Consider the following 21,766-nt stretch of genomic DNA (forward strand, 5'->3'; position numbering starts at 1 on the left):
AATGTTGAACAAAAATCTAAATGGCCAAGATTGGTGTAAGGGGAAATTCTGAAGTAATCGACGCTCGGTGCCATCAACAGAAACTACATCTTTTAACTTCACCAAGCAATTTTGACATAACAACTGCTAGGTCCCTGACATCTGCAGAAATGGAAAAGCAAGGAAGTCGACATGAAATGTTCCGGACAGTTGCGATATGTGACGAAACCGAACGACAGACCCTGAGACACCTTCCATTCTGCCACGTACATGCAGTTACCATTGTTAGCAAAGTGGATGTCCCCAAACGTGAACGTGCATCGTTTTCCTTTCAGTTCTTTCTCTAAGAGGGTTAAGTAGGCTGCTTGTTCGTTGATGTACAGAATCTAATTATAAATCAATATTTAAATAAACAGCTCTAAACCGGAAGTATATTTGTAATGTGCAGCTGGTATTTTTACTGGTCGGTAGGTCGATACTTCACAGTGTCGAGATATCGATAAATCTATGCATCTTTCCGATATATCGAGGGCCATAATGATATCGTATTCCCGATATTTTTAAAAATATCAGCAGTCGCAACTTACTTATGTTGTAGTCTTACTCGTGCCCTACACACCATAATACCCACATCGGTGAGGGACAGTCCTGACGGTCCCCTTGTAAGCGACGCATGCGGCGGCGTAAAGAGCGACGCAAGTGGACACTGAATGCCTGGAAACGAGTGATTCGTAGTGAGGAATCACGCTATAACCTACGGCGAATGCCTGGAGAACGTTAGCTGCCATCCTGTGTAGTGGCAACAGTGAGGAGGTCGTGTTAAGGTAGAGGGATGCTTTTCGTAGTTGAGGTGTGATCGTCTTACTGTTCTTACGAAAACTCTAAAGACGGAAGCATATGAAAAAAAGTTACAACAAAACAGTGGAAGGACATTTCAGAGACAATAGTTGAATCAGCATGACACTGTACCATGTCACAAAGCAGCATCTTTTAAATTATGGCGTTCCTGCAATGGACTGATATCCACGGAGTGCCGACTAGAACTCAGTGAAGCGTCTTTGGGATGGGCTGACATCGCTCCAGAACCCCAACGTTCAACATCAAAGTGGTTCAAATGGCTCTCAGCACTATTGGACTTAATATCTGAGGTCATCAGTCCCCTTGAACTTAGAACTACTTAAACCTAACTTACCTAAGGACATCACACACATCCATGCCCGAGGCAGGATTCGAACCTGCGACCGTAGCGGTCGCGCGGTTCCAGACTGAAGCGCCTATAACCACTCGGCCACAGCGTCCGGCGTCCAACATCACTAGTTCCTCTGGTTCCACCTTTTGATAAAATTGTTCAAATGGCTCAAAGCACTATGGGACTTAACATCTGAGGTCATCAGTCCCCTAGACTTAGAATTACTTAAACCTAACTAAACTAAGGACATCACACACATCCATGCACGTGGCAGGATTCGAACCTGCGACCGTAGCAGTAGCGCGGTTCCGGAATGAAGAGCCTAGAACCGCTCGGCCACAGCGGCCGGCCGTCTTTTGAAGGAGAATGGACTGTCATTCCATCACAGACGTTCAGACACCTCACTGAATTCGTGGCCAGCATTGTTGAAGTCATGTTGACAGTGAAGGCTTGATATATAGGGTGTTTCCGTAAGAACGTGCAAAACTTTAGCAACACTTAGAGGATGCTCTACTGAACAATTTGAGATAGGGAGCTTCGGTTCGCAGAAGCCAGCTTAAGCAGATGATAGGGATAAAATCATATTACTGTGTACCTTCTTATTTACATTAGTTACAGTTAACTGCAAATGCCATCACTGACTCAAGGAACGTACCGTTTGTTCTGTATCTTATAAAAAGTGCTGAAACCGTAGGCTATCAACATCAATACGAGCATGACATCGACGAACAAGATTCTAACGTATCCTGACAAACATCCCTGGTGTGTTTCAAATCACATCACAGGCAGCTACAATTCTGGCAACTAATTCCATCGTCGGGTATCCACTGGGGTCTCCTACACAAGTGACTTTAGATATCCCAATAGGAAACAATCAAGGGGATTCGCGTCAGGTGACCTTGCAGGCCATGGAATAGGACCTCCCCTTCCAATCTAGTGACCAGGTTAAACATCACAGAGACGGCTGCGAACACCCAGTCTGAAGTGAGGCTGCGCGCCGTCATCTTGTATTCACATCACTTCACGAACACCCAGGGTACGTTCTCCAAAACCTCAGGTAAAACTCTTTGCACGAACCTCAAGCACAGGTGTTCAGCCGGCCAGGTTGAAGATATGGCCTAATGAGATTGTCACCTACAATGCCGGTCCAGACATTCACAGCTAAAAGTACTTGATGGTAAATCTCTACTATAGCGTGAGGGTTTTTCTCATCTCACACGTGGCTATTCCTGCTATTCGAATTGTCATTGAGATCAAAGAGGCCTCGTCAGTAGGCAGCACAATTTGTAGGAAACCTGGTCGATGAATCCATTGTTGGAGCAACCACTGACACAATTAGACTCTTCGTGCAAAGTCAGTCAGAAGCATTGCTTGGTTTCGTTGTGGATGACATGGATGTAATTGTTGTTCGTGGAGGACTCGAAACACGTTAGTATGTGCAACGCCCATTTAACGTGCAGTACGAAGAGTATTTGTAGTGCGGTCCGCTGCAATACGTTCCAGCATCCCCTCTTCAAACTCGGGTGTGCGAGTGGTCCTCATGTTGCCAGGTCCATCGTTTCTTCCTTACAATGAACCGGTCTCCCACATTCGTCGAACGAGAGAAATAAACACTCGTCGTAGCGGAAGATACTAGTTAGGAAATGGTTCTGTATACAGCCTTTAGCAGCGAGAGCATTACAACGTATTCCGCATACACAAGGTGCATGTCAGTGAGTTCTGCATAACTGTACCAGTACCGCTCCTATTGTAAAGTACTGCACGTCTCTGAATGGCACTGAGTAATGAATGGATCTGTCGTTGATTCTTAGCGCGTTTTGTCAAGTACTCCGTCTTCAGACTACAAGTGGCCCATGGGAACCATCCGACCGCCGTGTCATCCTTAGATGAGGATGTGGATAGGAGGTGCGTGTGGTCAGCACACCGCTCTCCGGTCGTTATGATGGTTTTCTTTGACCGGAGCCGCTACTATTCCGTCAAGTAGCTCCGCAATTGGAGTCACGAGGCTGAGTGCACCCCGAAAAAGGCAATAGCGCATGGCGGCTCGTATGGTCACCCATCCAAGTGCAGGCCACGCCCGACAGCGCTTAACTTCGGTGATCCGACGGGAACCGGTGTATCCACTGCGGCAAGGCCGTTGCCATGTTCTGTCATGGGGCAATGTAAATATGATACAACAGAACCACGTTATGGACAAGTAAGGTAAACAGAATAATCAGGCTCGTCACCCTCATTTCCTTGCAGGAAATAAAGAATGTACATGTAAATAAACACCACAGGACATGTAAAGTTGTAAGCATGTTAGTTGCAAATAAGATGAAAAACAGTAATGCTAGACGAAGTGGTAGACAAGTTTACTTTCATATCTCCTTAAGCTGGCTTCCCTGACCCCACGTTCCCTCGTCAAATTTTTCACTGGAGCATTCTCTATATCCTGTTACATTTTTGCACGCTCTTACGGAAACACCCTGTATCCATATTAATGTATAGTAATAGCGGTCGAGATACTTCTGATTAGAAAGACTACGCCTTGGGCCATGGACTCACGCAAATAAAAGAAAAATGTCCTGGAAGCTTACAAAGTGTCTCAGCAACTGCGCAACGACACTCGCTTCGCAAATAAAGGTTCGGTTGGCGCAGTAAAATATGAATCGTCGAGGGTTCGCTGAACTTCTTTAATCCTGTTTCGAGCCAAAATTAATCAAGTTCGGGAACCAGGGACGCTGTCGAGGCACTAATTGGCCTGGCTTCCCCCAGATAATAGTGACGGCCGATCCGGCTCGGGTGCGGAATTACACGATAACGCGCGCTACTAATATACGGGGGTACTCGAGCAGTGTGGGCGCACGCATTACGCCGACTGGGAAAGAACGAGATAACGCTTGATTGGCGGACGGCGTGCGCCGATAGCGAGGCAGCGCGCGTCAGACGTAATCTCCGGCATCTGCAAATACAGCCGCGCTCCGGCCCGTTTAGTGGGTCGCGTTTGGTGGGCGAGATTTGGGGGACGCGTGGGGTGGGGGCACTTGCTGGCTTCCAACTCCGGCGTGTACTCTTCAGACCGCCTCGGGGCTTCTGGCTGGGATAAGATATCCGCCCGTCGTTAGCTCAGACTGACGCGAGCGAGGCAAGACGGGCTCCGGATGAACCGCAACTTAGCCAAAGGGGTTAATTAACCGGAGTCACTTCCCCCTGGCTTCTGCTAACAAAGTGTCATCATTTCGCCGTTATTTTAGCTGTGCTATCCACTTTAATAATTACACAGTAGTGTTCGAGAAGATCAGTATTTTTATCACAACACATCTGTAGGGTCTGACCCAAAGAATTTTGTAAGTAGGCTGTTTAGGTTTTATATTAGTAACGCCACGTAGCGCTCTGTATGAAAAACACTGGATGTGCTGCGTGTAGTCTGTGGCTGGTTGTCATTGTTGTAATATTCGCTATTGTAGTGTTGGGCAGTTGGCTGTTAACAGCGCGTAGCGTTGCGTAGTTGGAGGTGAGCCGTCAGCAGTGGTGGATGTGGGGGGAGAGATGGCGGAGTTTTGAGAGCGGATGATCTGGACGTGTGTCCATGGGAGACAGTAAATTTGTAAGACTGAATGTCATGAACTGATATATATATATATATATATATATATATATATATATATATATATATATATATATATATACTATGACTTTTGAACACCATGCTTCGGGCATGGATGTGTGTGATGTCCTTAGGTTAGTTAGGGTTAAGTAGTTCTAAGTTCTAGGGGATTGATGACCATAGATGTTAAGTCCCATAGTGCTCAGAGCCAACATTATTAAGGTAAATACATTGTTTGTTCTTTATCAAAATCTTTCATTTGCTTACTATGCCTATCAGTAGTTAGTGACTTCAGTAGTTAGAATCTTTTATTTAGTTGGCAGTATTGGCGCTCCCTGTATTGCAGCAGTTCGAGTAATGAAGATTTTTGTGAGGTAAGTGATTCATGAAAGGTATAGATTATTGTTAGTCAGGGCCATTCTTTCGTAGGGATTTTTGAAAGTCAGATTGCGTTGCGCTAAAAATATTGTGTGTCAGTTTAGTGATGATCAGAGTAAGTAAAGAGAGAAACGTCTGAGTACGTTCAGTTTTGCTCAGCTGTTTGAAAATCAAATAACGTAAGGGGTTTACCAGCACAGTAATTCACTAATTTTTCTAAGGGGACGTTTCATATGTCGATCCTTAGTCGAGGATACCTCACTGGAATCTTCTGATTTTTCCTTGTAGTTTGTGTAATTAGTGTAGCTATTGTTTATTGCTAGCACCTAATTATAGAGAGAATTTCCTTTGTAGACGACAGACGATATAATCGTAACGAAAGACCTGAATTTCATCAGAACTGGCGGGATTCTAACAGGGCAGGGCCCTTGCGACAAGGCGAATTTGTAGAAGTTAGGTCTCCAAAGCCCAATAACGACGCGCGCCAACAAAGAGCCAGACAATGACGCGCACTGCAGGCAGCCACGTGCGCCGGCTGGCTCAGAGAAAAATAACACAGACGCTAACCTTGAGAAAAATTTTAGCATTCCTTACCGACGTATACAACATGAGAATTGCTTTCAAGTGGAAACTCTGAGTACTAGGAAGAGAAAAAGATTACACTACATTTCACATGTAAAACCATTTATTGAAAGATAATCTGCTTTTTAACTTAGCCTTTGCTAAGAAATTTTTCACTTTACATTACTAGTATGCTTTCTCAGACTTAGATTCTGTTAACATGGAACAATGTTTGAAGTAAAATATCCAGTCAAGAACCAAGAGAACTTATTTGAACAGAAATTACGAATGCATTGTTATAGTGAACAGACGACACAGTGTTGTTATTTGTACATTCTTGCTTGTTAGTTGCACGATTACGTAACGAATATACGGCTTACATACTTAGAACTTATACTGCTAATGAGATTTTAATGCAACATTTTGGTTTACTTGAAAAGATATTCTTTATTTCAAGTATATTCTGTGACATTAAAGATGACTTAGTATTTGGTTTCTTTGTTAGCTACACGATTATATCACGACGCTACTAATATGTGACACAATTTACATTGTTGCTTTTGCGGTGTATCTGTTTTTATCTGCACAGTTTTTCTGTATTATTTTGGAAAGTAAAACATGTTTTAGTAGTTTTACATAGTAAATACTGCGTAAACTAACTACTGTGTGCGAAAGTAGTAACACCGCGAAGGAATGGCCTTGTAATGCCGCGATAGGCAGGAGCAGAGTGCTGGAGTGGCGAAGAGCTGGTTTAGCTGATAAACATACAGTACCTTAAAGTATATTTGCTACGGATAAAATTTCGCAGAGAATAGACATGATCTTAATTACACCTTTATTGATCACGTCCACAATGGACTTAAACAATAAAACTACTGAAGAAAAGTCAATCGCAGCTTCTCGTTTAAACCTTGAAACACTTAATTAACTTTAAAATCGAGAAAATTACTGCTCTTACAGTGACAACATTTATTAGTCAGCAAAGTAAAATTGCAACACACTAACAGAATTAAAAATCAATTAAAACTTTTCACAGTATTCTGTTAAATAAATTACTTTCTGAGCCACTTAAAGAATTCAGTCACGTCAGTAAGGCTGTGTATTGTCTCCAGAATTACAGTAACAACAGACTTAGGCATCACGCCCAGATCTAGCGGCCTTAGCTACTGGCATCAGGTAATGGAATAATTACAAAAGACCACTAAGCCGTGACATGTATAACGCTCGTCAGCCATCAGTACAAGCTCTAGGATTTAAAAGCACAATTATTAAGTAACCTAGAACACATGGAATAAATAGAAGCAGAGCCTCAGAACAGATAAACGCATAAGGTTTAAAAGTAACCCGTTAAGATTTCCATTAATTAACAAAATATAATTACCTGTGCTTCAGAAACTACCGTGTTCACTAAGCAACCGACTCAAAACAACCATTTAAGCCGGCCGTGTGGCCGAGCGGTTCTAGGCGCTACAGTTTGTAACCGCGCGACCGCTAAGGTCGCAGGTTCGAATCCTGCCTCGGGCATGGATGTGTGTAATGTCCTTAGGCTAGTTAGATTTAAATAGTTCTACGTTCTAGAGGACCGATGACCTTAGAAGTTAGGTCCCATAGTGATCAGAGCCATTTGAAATATTTGAAGCAACCATTTAAATGTATCAACGACTCCAAGCGCCGGCCGCGGTGGCCGTGCGGTTCTAGGCGCTTCAGTCCGGAACCGCGGGACTGCTACGGTCGCAGGTTCGAATCCTGCCTCGGACATGGATGTGTGTGATGTCCTTAGGTTAGTTAGGTTTAAGTAGTTCTAGGGGACTGATGACCTAAGATGTTAAGTCCCATAGTGCTCAGAGCCATTTGAACCATTTGAGCCGGCCGAAGTGGCCGTGCGGTTAAAGGCGCTGCAGTCTGGAACCGCAAGACCGCTACGGTCGCAGGTTCGAATCCTGCCTCTGGCATGGATGTTTGTGATGTCCTTAGGTTAGTTAGGTTTAACTAGTTCTAAGTTCTAGGGGACTAATGACCTCAGCAGTTGAGTCCCATAGTTCTCAGAGCCATTTGAACCATTTTTGAACCATTTGATTTTTGACTCCAAGCAGTGTCTTACACAAGGAGGTAATTAGTTAACCAACGTGACTATCTCAGTCAACAAAGTGCCCGCATTCAGCACACTTTAAGTATTTCACAAGTGTCAGAACAAAATTTATAACAGTCTGGATAACTACACTCAACACGTTCCTAGAACCTCTCCATTTTTTCCTATCTAAGAAAAAAAAGCAGGGTGGCGGACATCAGAGCTCACCATTTAACAAAGGAAGTCTCTGCAAGCCACACGCGGACCAGTCAAGCTGGATCCACAGGATGCTCACGCTCTAGGTGTGAAGTCGCCATCGCATTGTTACCTCACATCAGCCATACTCCTCACAAGATGTCCAGTAGAAGTTTCCGTCCACTATGCCCTGTGCCAGCGAACCCTCTCGCTGCGACGAGCTTCGAAAGACCGGCATCACAGCCGTATTCCACCCGTTTGCCACTCAAGTCCGTAGCGAGCGCCCAACTACCACTAGGAGCGCACCAGGGCTCGTGCCGTCTCAAGGACTGCAATCCCCTCTTGTTTGAACGGCGGCCAGCATCAAGCGAAACATGTCGACCATCCGCTACCAGCTTTTAATGCTTCTGCTTAGTGGCCGCAACCAAAGATTTGAAACGAAATGAAATGGCCATATGGCACTCATGGTCCCCACCTGGGGAAGTTCGGCCGGCTAGTTGCAAACTTTTCAGTCGATGATGATTATAATGATGATGATGAAATGATGGTAGAGGTAAGGAGGATAATTGCTAAAGAGGAAAATCGAACTGGTGCGCCACGACTCATGTCCGAATCATTCTAAAATGGGACAATGTGTAGAACAGTGGAACCATGATAAGCAATAAAGACTGCAGAGAGATGACGTGCAGTAGGCCTATCAGCGCCCTCTTTGTAGTGACCGGTCAGAACCTTCAAAGAAAGTTGGAAGCGTGCAAGCAAGTATTGGTCTGCATCGTCGATGTCAAAAGACGCAATATCAGCATGTGAGTGATTTAGATTGGGGCCAAATGATCAGTGTCCAGGAATGATCATATAAAATTAATTGTTGGTATGGTGGGTGCCAGGTTGAGATTCATTGGGAGAGTCCCCATAAAATGTAGTCCATCAACAAAGGAGGTGGCTTACAAAACACTCTTTCGACCTATACTTGAGTATTGCTCATCAGTGTGGGATCCGTACCAGGAGTTGACAGAGGAGATCGAGAAGATCCAAAGAAGAGCGGCGCGTTTCGTCACAGGGTTATTTGGTAAGCGTGATAGCGTTACGGAGATGTTTAGCAAACTCAAGTGGCAGACTCTGCAAGAGAGGCGCTCTGCATCGCAGTGTAGCTTGCTGTCGAGGTTTCGAGAGTGTGCGTTTCTGGATGAGGTATCGAATATATTGCTTCCACCTACTTATATCTCCCGAGGAGACGAAGAATGTAAAATTAGAGTGATTCGAGCGCGCACGGAGGCTTTCCGACAGTCGTTCTTCCCGCGAACCATACGCGACTCCAACAGGAAAGGGAGGTAATGACAGTGGCATGTAAGTGCCCTCCACCACACACCGTTGTGTGGCTTGCGGAGTGTAGATGTAGATGTAGATATGGGTTTGTCATACCATGAAAATGCAGCTCAAACACGGCAGCTGCAACGTCAATGATGCTTGTGTGGAACCAGTGGATAAAACAGGGCTGTACGCAGCGACTGGATTACTCCAAGTGACCACAGCGCGGCAAGCCCGCCATCTTGTCTGCGTGGCCGTAACCGATAGACCATGTTCGTCAAGAGTGTTGGCTCGGCGGTTAGAGCACTGCAGCTGGTGTGGACATGCCTGCATCGACAGTTCGTCGTCGTCTGCTGAGGACTAGACTGGTGGTACGCATGACATTGTGTCGGCTTCCACTGACCAAAAATTGCCAACACCTCAGACAACTGCGGACACGTGAACGGCTTCATTGGCCGAGCTAAGTGGCAGAATGTAGTGTTTATGGACGTGTCCCGCTTCAGCTTAACCTACAGTAACGGCTGTGCATGGTTGGATGGTATCGTGGTGAACACAGTCTGGCCAAGATGGCTGTCAACGATTTCTTGCCACAGCTACAAACTGCGTGACAATGTGTCTCCCAGCAGCACATCAAGGACCTCTTTGAGTCCACGCCACGATGTACAACTGCACTGATTGCAGCATATGGCAGTTTCACGCCCTACTGAATTTTTCACTGTTAGGAGTATACGTTAAGATTTATAATTTCCATAATTGGTGTGTTTCACGTCCTTAATGTGTGGGATAAATTTCATTGTAAACGTAAGTCCCCTTCTAGGTGTTGCAAATTTCGCAAACAGTAGTGTACATCTACGTGAAGGACAGTGGGAGACAGTAACAGTTTATCTTGCTATATGTGACTGTTAGCCATACCGCCATTGTCAAGGCTGCTTGGTGACTGAATTCTGCCTGTCCGAGGCGTCCTGTTTAGACCACGTCTGTCCAAAAGGTTTCCAGACTGAATCAGTAGAAGATAGAGAAACGTTAGGATGGTTGTTTAATGCTTTTAATGCTTCTGCGTAGTCTCCCCTCCCTCCACCCCCCTTTTCAGTACAACTTACAGAACGTTCGTACTGCCGTACCACCATGTACAGTACTTAACAATGCTTGCTGACAACTGACTGGCCGAATCCACATCTGTAGTTTATAGTCGTTAGCTCAAGCCACCACCCTAGTTACTGCACAACAAGCTTATACTCTAGGAGAAATATACTGTATATACATATTTCTGTAACAGTGCAACGATTGCTTGACGTTTGTTTTGGTGGGGATGCACTAATATCGTCCGAATTCTAACGGGAATCGATAATATTTGCGACTAGGGGTTAATGGACGAAGGACGCTACTCTGCAACGTCCAGCGAGTTGGAAATTTAAGTGGATCAGGGACCGTGTCCAGAGGGCTGAAGCGTTTAAAAGCTTTATTAGAAGCGGTAAATCCGGGTTCGAATCCCTGTCCGGGACGTATTTTCAACTTGCGCCACTACGTTATCACAATGCTCTGGGCGGCTGAAAGTTACGGTATTCCTACCCATACCTTCCCTCTCTTTCGCAATTTTCTACTTCATGTAGATGAATACTATCAGCATGGAGCTTTCGATATTCGCCCTTGTCCCTTTCCTTTCTTTCCTCATTCTCTAATTTATATAAAGGAATAATATCAACCACGGAACTTTTTGGACGGATGAAGTAATAACTGATCATGGTGGTATGAAAAACAGTGCCGCCTCAGCGATGGAATATCCTGTCTACTGGACACCCCAAATCTGGTCGCTATCAAAAGCGCAGATGTAGCGTGCCTCGCCCATGCTATGACCGACTGTCACGCTGATGAACAGTGCGAGGTCAGACAACATTCAGTCACGTGAAGCGTCCAACTGTTTCATTCCCCGTCTCTTGCCAGCATACTTTGATTGAGCTGCTCAGGAGTGAATGCCTTTGGTAACAGAACAAATCCCGAATGATTTGTGCATACCTTGTAACAGAACATGATGTACACTATACAGGGACAGTCGTTAGCGAAATCCGACACAGTTTGGAAAAGTCATATTCCTTCGGAGGCAAGGCACCGTTGACTACATGGTACTTGGCTGCTCAGGTTTTTTGTTTACGAAATCTAGACAAACTTGCATGTTTTAGTCTTTTGGCGCAAAGACGCTGTTGAAAATGTGAACAAGCAAATTATAAAGTTAGCAACCACGTGAAACAGCTTTATTCTGTTTTACGTTAGTAGGCGCGATCCAGTAAGTGTTGCAGTCTCAAATATTTAGGAGTTGTGGGAGCCCACTCAAAAGCCACGTAATCCATTTTCTATAGAAAATGGATGCGAAAAATTTTATTAGCTTTTGGACTGAAGGTCGCAAAGCCAGGGAAGAAAGATTAGAAAGTGCAGTTCATTTACGATAGAGGCTCATTATGAAATTCTTTTCTGTCTACGATCCTTACAGCTAACAGGGCGATTGCAAGGGATTCAAAGAAAAGCTTTGTACTTTTTTCAGAGGTTATTATGTTGTCTCGAGTACACTCAAAGGCCAGTGAAACATGCGCATAAAGAATATTCGTACACTTAAAACTTCTAGAAAGTACTTTCTTGCATGATTCGAAGCACCCTCATCAACGATTCGCATAAAAATTTGGAATAATAATTAATGACATATGTGGCACTCGTCCACGAAACGTGTACGAGTAGAATACAACTGCGGAAGCATCCTTCGACGAACACACCTAGTATATTAATAATAGTGTAAAAAGATAAAATGAAATAGTGATGTTATTGTTAATAGTTGCACTACTGCTTTAATTTGTGTGTTCATTTATATACACGTTCGCAGTTTATGGTGCGCGACGATTCTTATATTGTAGAAAGCTTCCGCTTCTGCACGTACTGATGTACAGAGGGGATCATGGTACTGTAGGGCATAGTGTTTACAAAAAACCACTGCATACGGACCGGTATCTACTTACTATGAGTTGGCACCCATCGTTCAAACGCTCAGGGGTCCTGAGGACGCTGGCACGGAGGCTATACGCCCTCTCGGACGAGGAAACATTGTCACAAGAGCTAGGACATTTTAAGGTTGTCTTCATATATAATGGATGCACTGATAATTTCTTTTTGCCTTGGCGTTTCGACCAGTAGCAGACGTATGTAGACTAGACTTTTTCGTACTATATGCTGGGATCATGCCTTCAAAGATGGGAAGCATTTCAAGAATATATAATTTAAAGCATGTTTCGTTAACCAGTCAAAATTAGAGCGCTCCTTGGCTCGGTTAAAAGTAATCCAGGACTGAGGAGTTCCGGCGTTTACAAAATCCATTTCCATTAGGGTAATACGTGTATTGGGCAGACAATTTACTCCTTGCACGACAGGTGTTCGAAGCACCATCCTAACACACGAATACCACTCTGTTGTGGCGGAGCACGGTCTAATCGAGGGAACTAGAGTGATGTATCATGACACACAGTTGCCCAAGTATCTCGCTTACGGAGTACTACCTTACAGGAATCAATTGAAATTAGACTGGCAGACATAGAGAGACAAAACACATCCATCAAGTAAAACGTGGAATCCCGTTTTATACGACATAAAAACACAACGATCTTTCACTCGTCCGGCAGACTGTTTTGACACAGATAATCGATAGCAACTCATTGTTTCTGCCAGCTGGCATCACTGGGGCGCTGCACGCTATCTTGCGCTAGGGGACAGCAACGCTGTTGGTTTTACGCGGCGTGTAAAAGGGGCCATCGTTCACGGTATGAGGCAATTCCTGCGAGGTCAGCAAACAGTGTTCTAACCTGAAGATGGTAACCAGGTGACCGCTAGAATACTGTGCCTAGATGATCGTATGATCCTGCTGCAGATCCTACAAGAATCAATGCGTGCAGTATTCACCAATGTAGCCGGCCGCGGTGGTCGAGCGCTTCTAAGTGCTTCAGTCCCGAACCATGCGACTGCTACAGTCGCAGGTTCGAATCCTGCCTCAGTTATAGATGTGTGTGATGTCCTTAGGTTAGTTAGGTTTAAGTAGTTCTAAGTCTAGGGGACTGATGACCTCAGATGTTAAGTCCCATAGTGCTTAGAGCCCTTAGAACCTTTACTTCACCAATGTAGCATTTCACTTTGGTAGGTCCTTCGCGGTCTGCGCGAAGGATCACCAATTGCTGATACTCTTCGATGTAAGCCGTAATATTATAATCACGACCATCAAGCGATATGTTTTTCATAGGAACTAAGTCTCTCTGTATATTACGGATGAGCCGTAAGAGCACGTGGTAAATATCGCCAGAAGCGTGTCTCAGTAGACTTCGTTGAGCGTTTCCATACCGTTCTCGTGCCGATGAGTCGTGGTGCTCTTATCTGAACCCTTTCTAACTCTTCCGGCAATTCAGGCTGAGAAATAAAAGAAACGATCGGACCAAGCGTACTATGTGGATGAATATCACGACCTTATGATCCTTATAATGAATTATAATATGACATACTACAATTTCTACAGCTACAATCATCTACTCGTTCTTCTACAAATCACTCATTGGGGAAACACATTGGTTTTAACTGTTGACATTGATTCCTGCGACTTGTCAGCGATAATGTAATAAAATAATAGCGCTACTTTTTACGTGAAGCTTAACTACCATTTTTCCATATGCGTTTTTTATCTGTACGCCTTTATCTCGTCGCAGCAATTGTGTAGTAATGTGATATTGCACGTAACTCAGTCGCTTACGAACACAGTAGAGTAGAGGGGTTTTGTGGGCGCACGACAGCAAGGTACGAACACAGTAAAAGAGATACTGATGCTGTTGCCATGTCATGTATACACATAGCAATCTGCAACCGTTTCGTTCTTACTTTCATGACAGACGCCTGACGTCACTTCCTTTTCACAGAACCTCATTCCATTGAGAACAGCTAACAACTTTACGTTCGCCTTGAAGTTTCCGATCTTATCACACGTCTCACCCGATATTCTGTTAATAATTATTTTCTTTACTTGGTGGCAGAGTTTTCATAGATCTGCATGTGTTCACCAAGGACACGTCCTACTACTATTCCATTATCTCCTAAATAGATCTGGCAAACCTACTCCTATTTTGTTTAATAGCTAGCGCATGTTTCCATTCAACACCAGGTGCGCCCCAAGGATCCGTCACACCACCATCATTCTACACACATAAAAAAAAATGTTTTGCATCATCTCGGTTCCGAGAGTTCCGGAATCCGCAAGGAAAATTGGAATCATTTCCGCCCTTTTTATTGCTCATAATAACACACATTGCATCTTGTACCATCATACAGCAAGACCTTCAGAGGTGGTGGTCCAGATCGCTGTACACACTGGTACCTGTAATACCCAGTAGCACGTCCTCTTTCGTTGATGCATGGCTGTTTTCGTCGCGGCATACTATCCCCAAGTTCATCAAGGCACTGTTGGTCCAGATTGTCCCACTCCTCAACGGCGATTCGGCGTAGATCCCTCAGAGTGGCTGGTGGGTCACGTCTTCCATAAACAGCCCTTTTCCATCCACCCCAGGCATATTTGATAGGGTTCATGTTTGACGAACATGCTGGCCGCTCTATTCGAGCAATGTCGTTATCCTGAAGGAAGTCATTTACAAGATGTGCACGATGAGGGCACGAATTGTCGTCCATGAAGACGAACGCCTCGTCAATATGCTGCCGATATGGTTCCACTGTCTGTCGGAGGATGGCATTCACGTATCGTACAGCCGTTACGGTGCTTTCCACGAGCGCCAGCGGCATACGTCGGCCTCATATAATGCCACCCTTAAACAACAGGTAACCTCTATCTTGGTGCAGTCGCTGGACAGTGTGTCAAAGGCGTTCAGCCTGACTGGTTTGCCTTCAAAAACGTCTCCGACGATTGTCTGGTTGAAGACATATGCGACACTCATCGGTGACGAGAACGTGACGCCAATCCTGAGCGGTCAATTCGGCATGTTGTTGGGCCCACCTGTACTGCGATCCGTAGTGTCGTGATTGCAAAGATGGACCTCGCTATGGACGTCGGGATGAAGTTGCGCATCATCCAGCCTATTGCGCACAGTTTGAGTCGTAACACGACGTCCTGTGGCAGCACGAAAATCACTATTCAGCAAAGTGGCGTTGCTGTCAGGGTATCTCCGAGCCATAATCCGTAGGTACTGGTCATCCACTGCAATGGTAACACTTGAGCGGCCTGAGCGATGCATGTCATTGACAGTTCCTGTCTCTCTGTATCTCCTCCATGTCCGAATAACATCGCTTTGGTTCACTCCGAGACGCCTGGAAACTTCCCTTGTTGAAAGCCCTTCCTGGCACAAAGTTACAATGCGGACGCGATCAAACCGCAGTATTGACCGTATAGGTAGGGTTGAACTACAAACAACACGAGCCGTGTGCCTCCTTCCTGATAGAATGACTGGAACTGATCGGCTTTCAGACCCTCTCCGTCTAATAGGCGCTGCTCATGCATGGTTATTTACATCTTTGGTCGGGTCTAGTGACATCTCTGAACAGTCACATGGACTGTGTATGTAATACAATATCCACAGTCAACGTCTATCTTCAGGGGTTCTGGTAACTGGGGTGATGCAAAACTTTTTTGGTGTGTGTATTGTCTTTTACACACTGCAGGCGTGCCGACAGCGTTCTCCATTATGTTGAGGTCACTGTCTTCCCTGCTGCCCGCCCTGTTCATGATTCACTCCAACGATTCCCTCAGTCGCTAGTGAAACAAGTGGTACGTCATCAACCACGCAAGAATCCGGCCAATAGGAAAGCACTATGCGCGTTCCGCCTTCTGTACTGTTACCAGACAATCGACAACCATCCAACCCAGCCAAGCACGCCACTACGCAGAGTAACTTGGTATTCCAATCTACTAACAATAAAAGAAAACTGGTCCATAATAGGCAGAAATTTCTGACCTGTTGATCATGGGTACTGAATTCAAAGACCAACATTCACTACCCTGTGACAGTATATGATGGACCTCTGCCTGTACAACGTTTTACGACTCACTGAAAATTGAATAACATGCACTACACTTACCCTTTTGTTCTCATGTACGCTCACATATCTACAATATATTTTTCCTCCTAGGTTAGCCACCAAGACACCATCTTCCTATATTTCCAAACTATTCCTCTCCCTCCCTAAGGCAATAGGCGAGGGAAACCAGTGAACATGTATTGTTTTCAGGTACCTCCTCCGAAAATTTATCAGCCAACAAGAAATTCTTTTCTAGAATAGTAACAAGGTACAACAATCACTCTTTTCTTTTCTATTTAATAACGAAGAAATACTGAAGATCAGTTTAAAGAAACATTATTAAACTCCGAATACCATCTTTTTAAGTAATTAAGATATGCTTCACAGTTTTAAAAGGATTAAAAAAGATCAGTGAAGATAATACACTCCTGGAAATGGAAAAAAGAACACATTGACACCGGTGTGTCAGACCCACCATACTTGCTCCGGACACTGCGAGAGGGCTGTACAAGCAATGATCACACGCACGGCACAGCGGACACGCCAGGAACCGCGGTGTTGGCCGTCGAATGGCGCTAGCTGCGCAGCATTTGTGCACCGCCGCCGTCAGTGTCAGCCAGTTTGCCGTGGCATACGGAGCTCCATCGCAGTCTTTAACACTGGTAGCATGCCGCGACAGCGTGGACGTGAACCGAATGTGCAGTTGACGGACTTTGAGCGAGGGCGTATAGTGGGCATGCGGGAGGCCGGGTGGACGTACCGCCGAATTGCTCAACACGTGGGGCGTGAGGTCTCCACAGTACATTGATGTTGTCGCCAGTGGTCGGCGGAAGGTGCACGTGCCCGTCGACCTGGGACCGGACCGCAGGGGCGCACGGATGCACGCCAAGAACGTAGGATCCTACGCAGTGCCGTAGGGGACCGCACCGCCACTTCCCAGCAAATTAGGGACACTGTTGCTCCTGGGGTATCGGCGAGGACCATTCGCAACCGTCTCCATGAAGCTGGGCTACGGTCCCGCACACCGTTAGGCCGTCTTCCGCTCACGCCCCAACATCGTGCAGCCCGCCTCCAGTGGTGTCGCGACAGGCGTGAATGGAGGGACGAATGGAGACGTGTCGTCTTCAGCGATGAGAGTCGCTTCTGCCTTGGTGCCAATGATGGTCGTATGCGTGTTTGGCGCCGTGCAGGTGAGCGCCACAATCAGGACTGCATACGACCGAGGCACACAGGGCCAACACCCGGCATCATGGTGTGGGGAGCGATCTCCTACACTGGCCGTACACCACTGGTGATCGTCGAGGGGACACTGAATAGTGCACGGTACATCCAAACCGTCATCGAACCCATCGTTCTACCATTCCTAGACCGGCAAGGGAACTTGCTGTTCCAACAGGACAATGCACGTCCGCATGTATCCCGTGCCACCCAACGTGCTCTAGAAGGTGTAAGTCAACTACCCTGGCCAGCAAGATCTCCGGATCTGTCCCCCATTGAGCATGTTTGGGACTGGATGAAGCGTCGTCTCACGCGGTCTGCACGTCCAGCACGAACGCTGGTCCAACTGAGGCGCCAGGTGGAAATGGCATGGCAAGCCGTTCCACAGGACTACATCCAGCATCTCTACGATCGTCTCCATGGGAGAATAGCAGCCTGCATTGCTGCGAAAGGTGGATATACACTGTACTAGTGCCGACATTGTGCATGCTCTGTTGCCTGTGTCTATGTGCCTGTGGTTCTGTCAGTGTGATCATGTGATGAATCTGACCCCAGGAATGTGTCAATAAAGTTTCCCCTTCCTGGGACAATGAATTCACGGTGTTCTTATTTCAATTTCCAGGAGTGTATTTGTAAATTACAACTGACCAGTCCGACGTCACATTGAGCACAAGTCCGCTGGCGGCAGAACAGGTCCCAAATCTCGGGCCCCAGCCCCCGGTGACAACAAGGCAAGCGAGAGTAAGTTGACCGCTACTGGAAACACTCTTTTAAACCATGATAGGGTAAAACAAAACTAAAGGCCACGGACCAGCTCTGAAAAACATCACACACAAAACGGTTAACACGGGAGTAACGATGAATCAAAGGTTATTTGTACTTTAAACGTAAAACAAGTGTCACCACGACGTTGGTAAATTCAAAAGCCGCTTTCAGAACTAGTATCCACAACTCTAAACGTACCTTGACCCTTCTTACATGAATATCTCTTTTTAAGATTTAATGGTCCCTCAGGGGTTTTTAAGTAGTCCAGCTGACTTTGTGGAATTCCTTCTTGTACAGTTTCATACACAATTTAACAGATATAAGCACCGTGTGAGTATCATATCAAATATTCGACTTATTCGGCTAAACAGTATCTAAGGAGGGAGATATTCTACTGGCTGCAAGAAACAAGTCACTGCCACTGATTTAAGTGGATACCCTTAAGTTTACCACAGTGGCCAGAAGAAATACAAGCTTACAATCGAGCACAGGTCGCAAGGTCTTAAAAACAAAATCACAAGAAAACGGCAGTGGGAACTTTTAGTTACAATCAGGTGGCCAAAATTTAAAAAACAGAAAAAAATTACACTCTTAACAGATATGAAAATTTCCACACGGAAAAGACTTGAGCACATTCTGTAGTGTCTAGGAAATCCGCATACTCGGTTCGCTAGACAAACAATCAAACAACTCGTATAAATGAGTTTATTACAAAAAGAACAATTACAGATACTTAACTTTCAATTACAGATACTTAACTTTGGCAGTTACGCAGAAGCGTCGCAAGCAATAGGCGACATACGAAATAATAAGTCTTTGCAGTGACTGCTTCTCACTAACTGACAACACTCTTTCCTCAACTGCTATCGAAGTGCCTTAACGGTCATGCTGCTACCCAAGTGGGTCCACCAGTCGGGCGTTGTTCTTATGTCGTCTTCACCTGCTGTCGCGTTGTCGTCCTGTAAGAGGGGTCGATCACTGTGCGATTGGCTGACTTCTTCTCACAGCCTTCCGTTCCTTGTCGTTCCCGACTGTCGTACGCCGTAACGCATTCCACCGGCCCCTTCAAATAATCACCAATTAAATGCAAAACGCTGGAACGCTGCACAACTGAAGTTGAAAACCACGAGGAAGGCAAGTGTCAAGCTGATTCAGTCAAACTGCAGACAACCAAGTTGCTGGCGAACATTATGACGCTTACCCATAAACAGAAAGAGGCAGGACGTGGCTATACCTCAACCGGAAAACCCAAGAACGCGTTAACCCGGTGTTGCGCTAAACACCACGACGAGGGCGTTTCGAGCGACTAGGGCTGCCCAGGGCAGTATCTCTAGGCATCACCAAAACGCGCCGACATCTGCGACGTACGTGAACTAGCGCAGCCAGGACAGCGATAGTCTCTCCGAGCGCGTCACGTCAGCATCCGCTCCGTCCTGCACTGTAAACGTCAGCTCACGACGCTCGCACCACAAAATAGGTGCGCCAGCAATACTGGCCAATTGCTCCCTAAGAAGTACACACGCTGCACTGGACACCACTACCAACCTCTGCCAGCTTCGACTATCTCAATCTCACTCGCCCCACTTCTTCCTTTCTACCATAGAGGGAGACCAAAGACCTCTATCCAGAAAAGAAAGTACTCAACTCGCCGATTGCGAGCTGTCGACTTCGGAGCACGACTCAAAATGGTATGAGAGCAAGTGGTAAAACGGTTGCGGCACGTAACATATTCCTCACAACGCGCTAGACCAACTTAATAACTGCTGTAATAACAAAATTATCATTAACAGAATGCTTTACAGCCTCGTTCAGTAATAGTGAAGAAGGCTGACTTGAACCGCATACAGTTTACAGTGTGCCGAACGCACAAGGGTTGGACAAATTTATGAAAACACAGCGAGAAGTGCATACCCGGACATAAATGCAGAAGCTAGCCAGACTTGCTGGTTGCACTGTTGTATTTGACAACGAACGGCAGCTGCACAATGACTTCAATACGTTGCAAGCGTCAGTCGTGGTCAAAACAGCGTTCTGTGTAGTTGTGAGTGCATTATGTCGCATCTCAGAGCGTTCGATCGTGGGCAAGTACTTCGTACTCCTATGATGGATGCTTCCGTAACAAGGTAGCCCAAGTGTCTGACGTTTCAAGAGGCGCTGTGTCGACGTATTATACCGCTTACAGAGGAAAGGAAAAATTTCATTCTAGAAGTCACAACGGGGACGAAAGTGTGTTTTGACTGATCGTGACAGACGGTGATTGAAGAGAATAAACCGTGTCAGCAGCAAAACAACACGAAGGGAGTTCCATAAACTGGGAACTGGGAGACGAGCTGGAAATTCGAAACCAATCATCACTGATGCAAACACCAGAACCAGGGAAAACATTGATTATGAAGCACTGTTTCCAGACATGGCACTCTTTTTTTTAATTTATTGGCTTTCGGAACTAACTACACAGCCATCTCGACATGGGGAATATTATATTACAGCTCTTTTTTTAACAATTCATGGTAGGCATTTTTTTAAGTCGTACTCTGGTACATAGGTGCATATGATAACAAAGGATTACTTCGACATAAAACGAGATTTACAATCCCACTCAGAGTATACCAATACGAGTAAACAACACGAAAATGAAACACAGGCTACATAGTGGTAGTATACTACAAAATCCTATTGGTAACACAATAATAAGTGATGACTCGCAGTTGATACACATTTGGGATACTCCCAGTTCAGTCCATACTAATGAACATATATCTAAATTAACAATAAAATGTTCTTCATTCTATGTACTCTGAGAATTGTTTCAAAAGCTGAGCACAGAGCACTGAATATTTCTGCAGTTTTATAAGGACCATTTAGACAGAACAGGAGAACAGTTTACAAGAACTAGAGTTGTGGTTTACAGCCACACGTATAAATACACCAGTATTGAGACACATACATGTACGTGTTACATAGTGAAGTACATTTAGAGGCTGAGCGTTCCACATTCTGCAGAGTAGCACGTGAGGATATAGTCAAGTTAATTGAGCTTTTGGTCCTTCCTGGCATTCTAAGTACCATGAGCATTAGAGTAGTAGCGCAGATAGCTACATCTTCCTGTTGGCACTGTTGACGATCTCGTACAGTAGCTTATGCGTTGCTATATCACTAGATGCTAACAAGGTTTGGAGACTGCTTGGGAACTGATGAGCAAGGCCCCGAAGATTAGTGCAAGGACGTTACGTGATACGTGTTCCGAAGGCACTGTAGATACACGTGGTTTGGATCTCTTCCTACCCGCAAACACACAGAGGGGTGATGCTGTATAGGCGTCTGTTGAACTTCCAATGGCTGTATTTCGCCCGTGTTACAACTGTCGTGAATCTCTGTGATGTTTGTGTCTTATTGCATCATGGTACCCTTGGAATCGTGGTATGAGCTAGTGCGTAGTGACTGCCTTTGGTTTTAGATGGGTTTTAGATGTCAGCGACGA

The 21,766-nt window shown here is 45.4% G+C and overlaps 1 long non-coding RNA gene and 1 pseudogene across 1 annotated transcript in view; both read right to left on the reverse strand.

Moving 5' to 3' along the window:
• LOC124776999 overlaps positions 1 to 21,766 on the reverse strand; it is a 765,947-nt gene that overhangs the window by 717,047 nt on the left and 27,134 nt on the right. The window lies entirely within an intron of this gene.
• LOC124778699 lies at positions 3,193 to 3,310 on the reverse strand (annotated as a pseudogene).

The sequence above is a fragment of the Schistocerca piceifrons genome, chromosome 2 (genome assembly GCF_021461385.2).
Source record: "Schistocerca piceifrons isolate TAMUIC-IGC-003096 chromosome 2, iqSchPice1.1, whole genome shotgun sequence".
NCBI lineage: Eukaryota > Metazoa > Arthropoda > Insecta > Orthoptera > Acrididae > Schistocerca > Schistocerca piceifrons.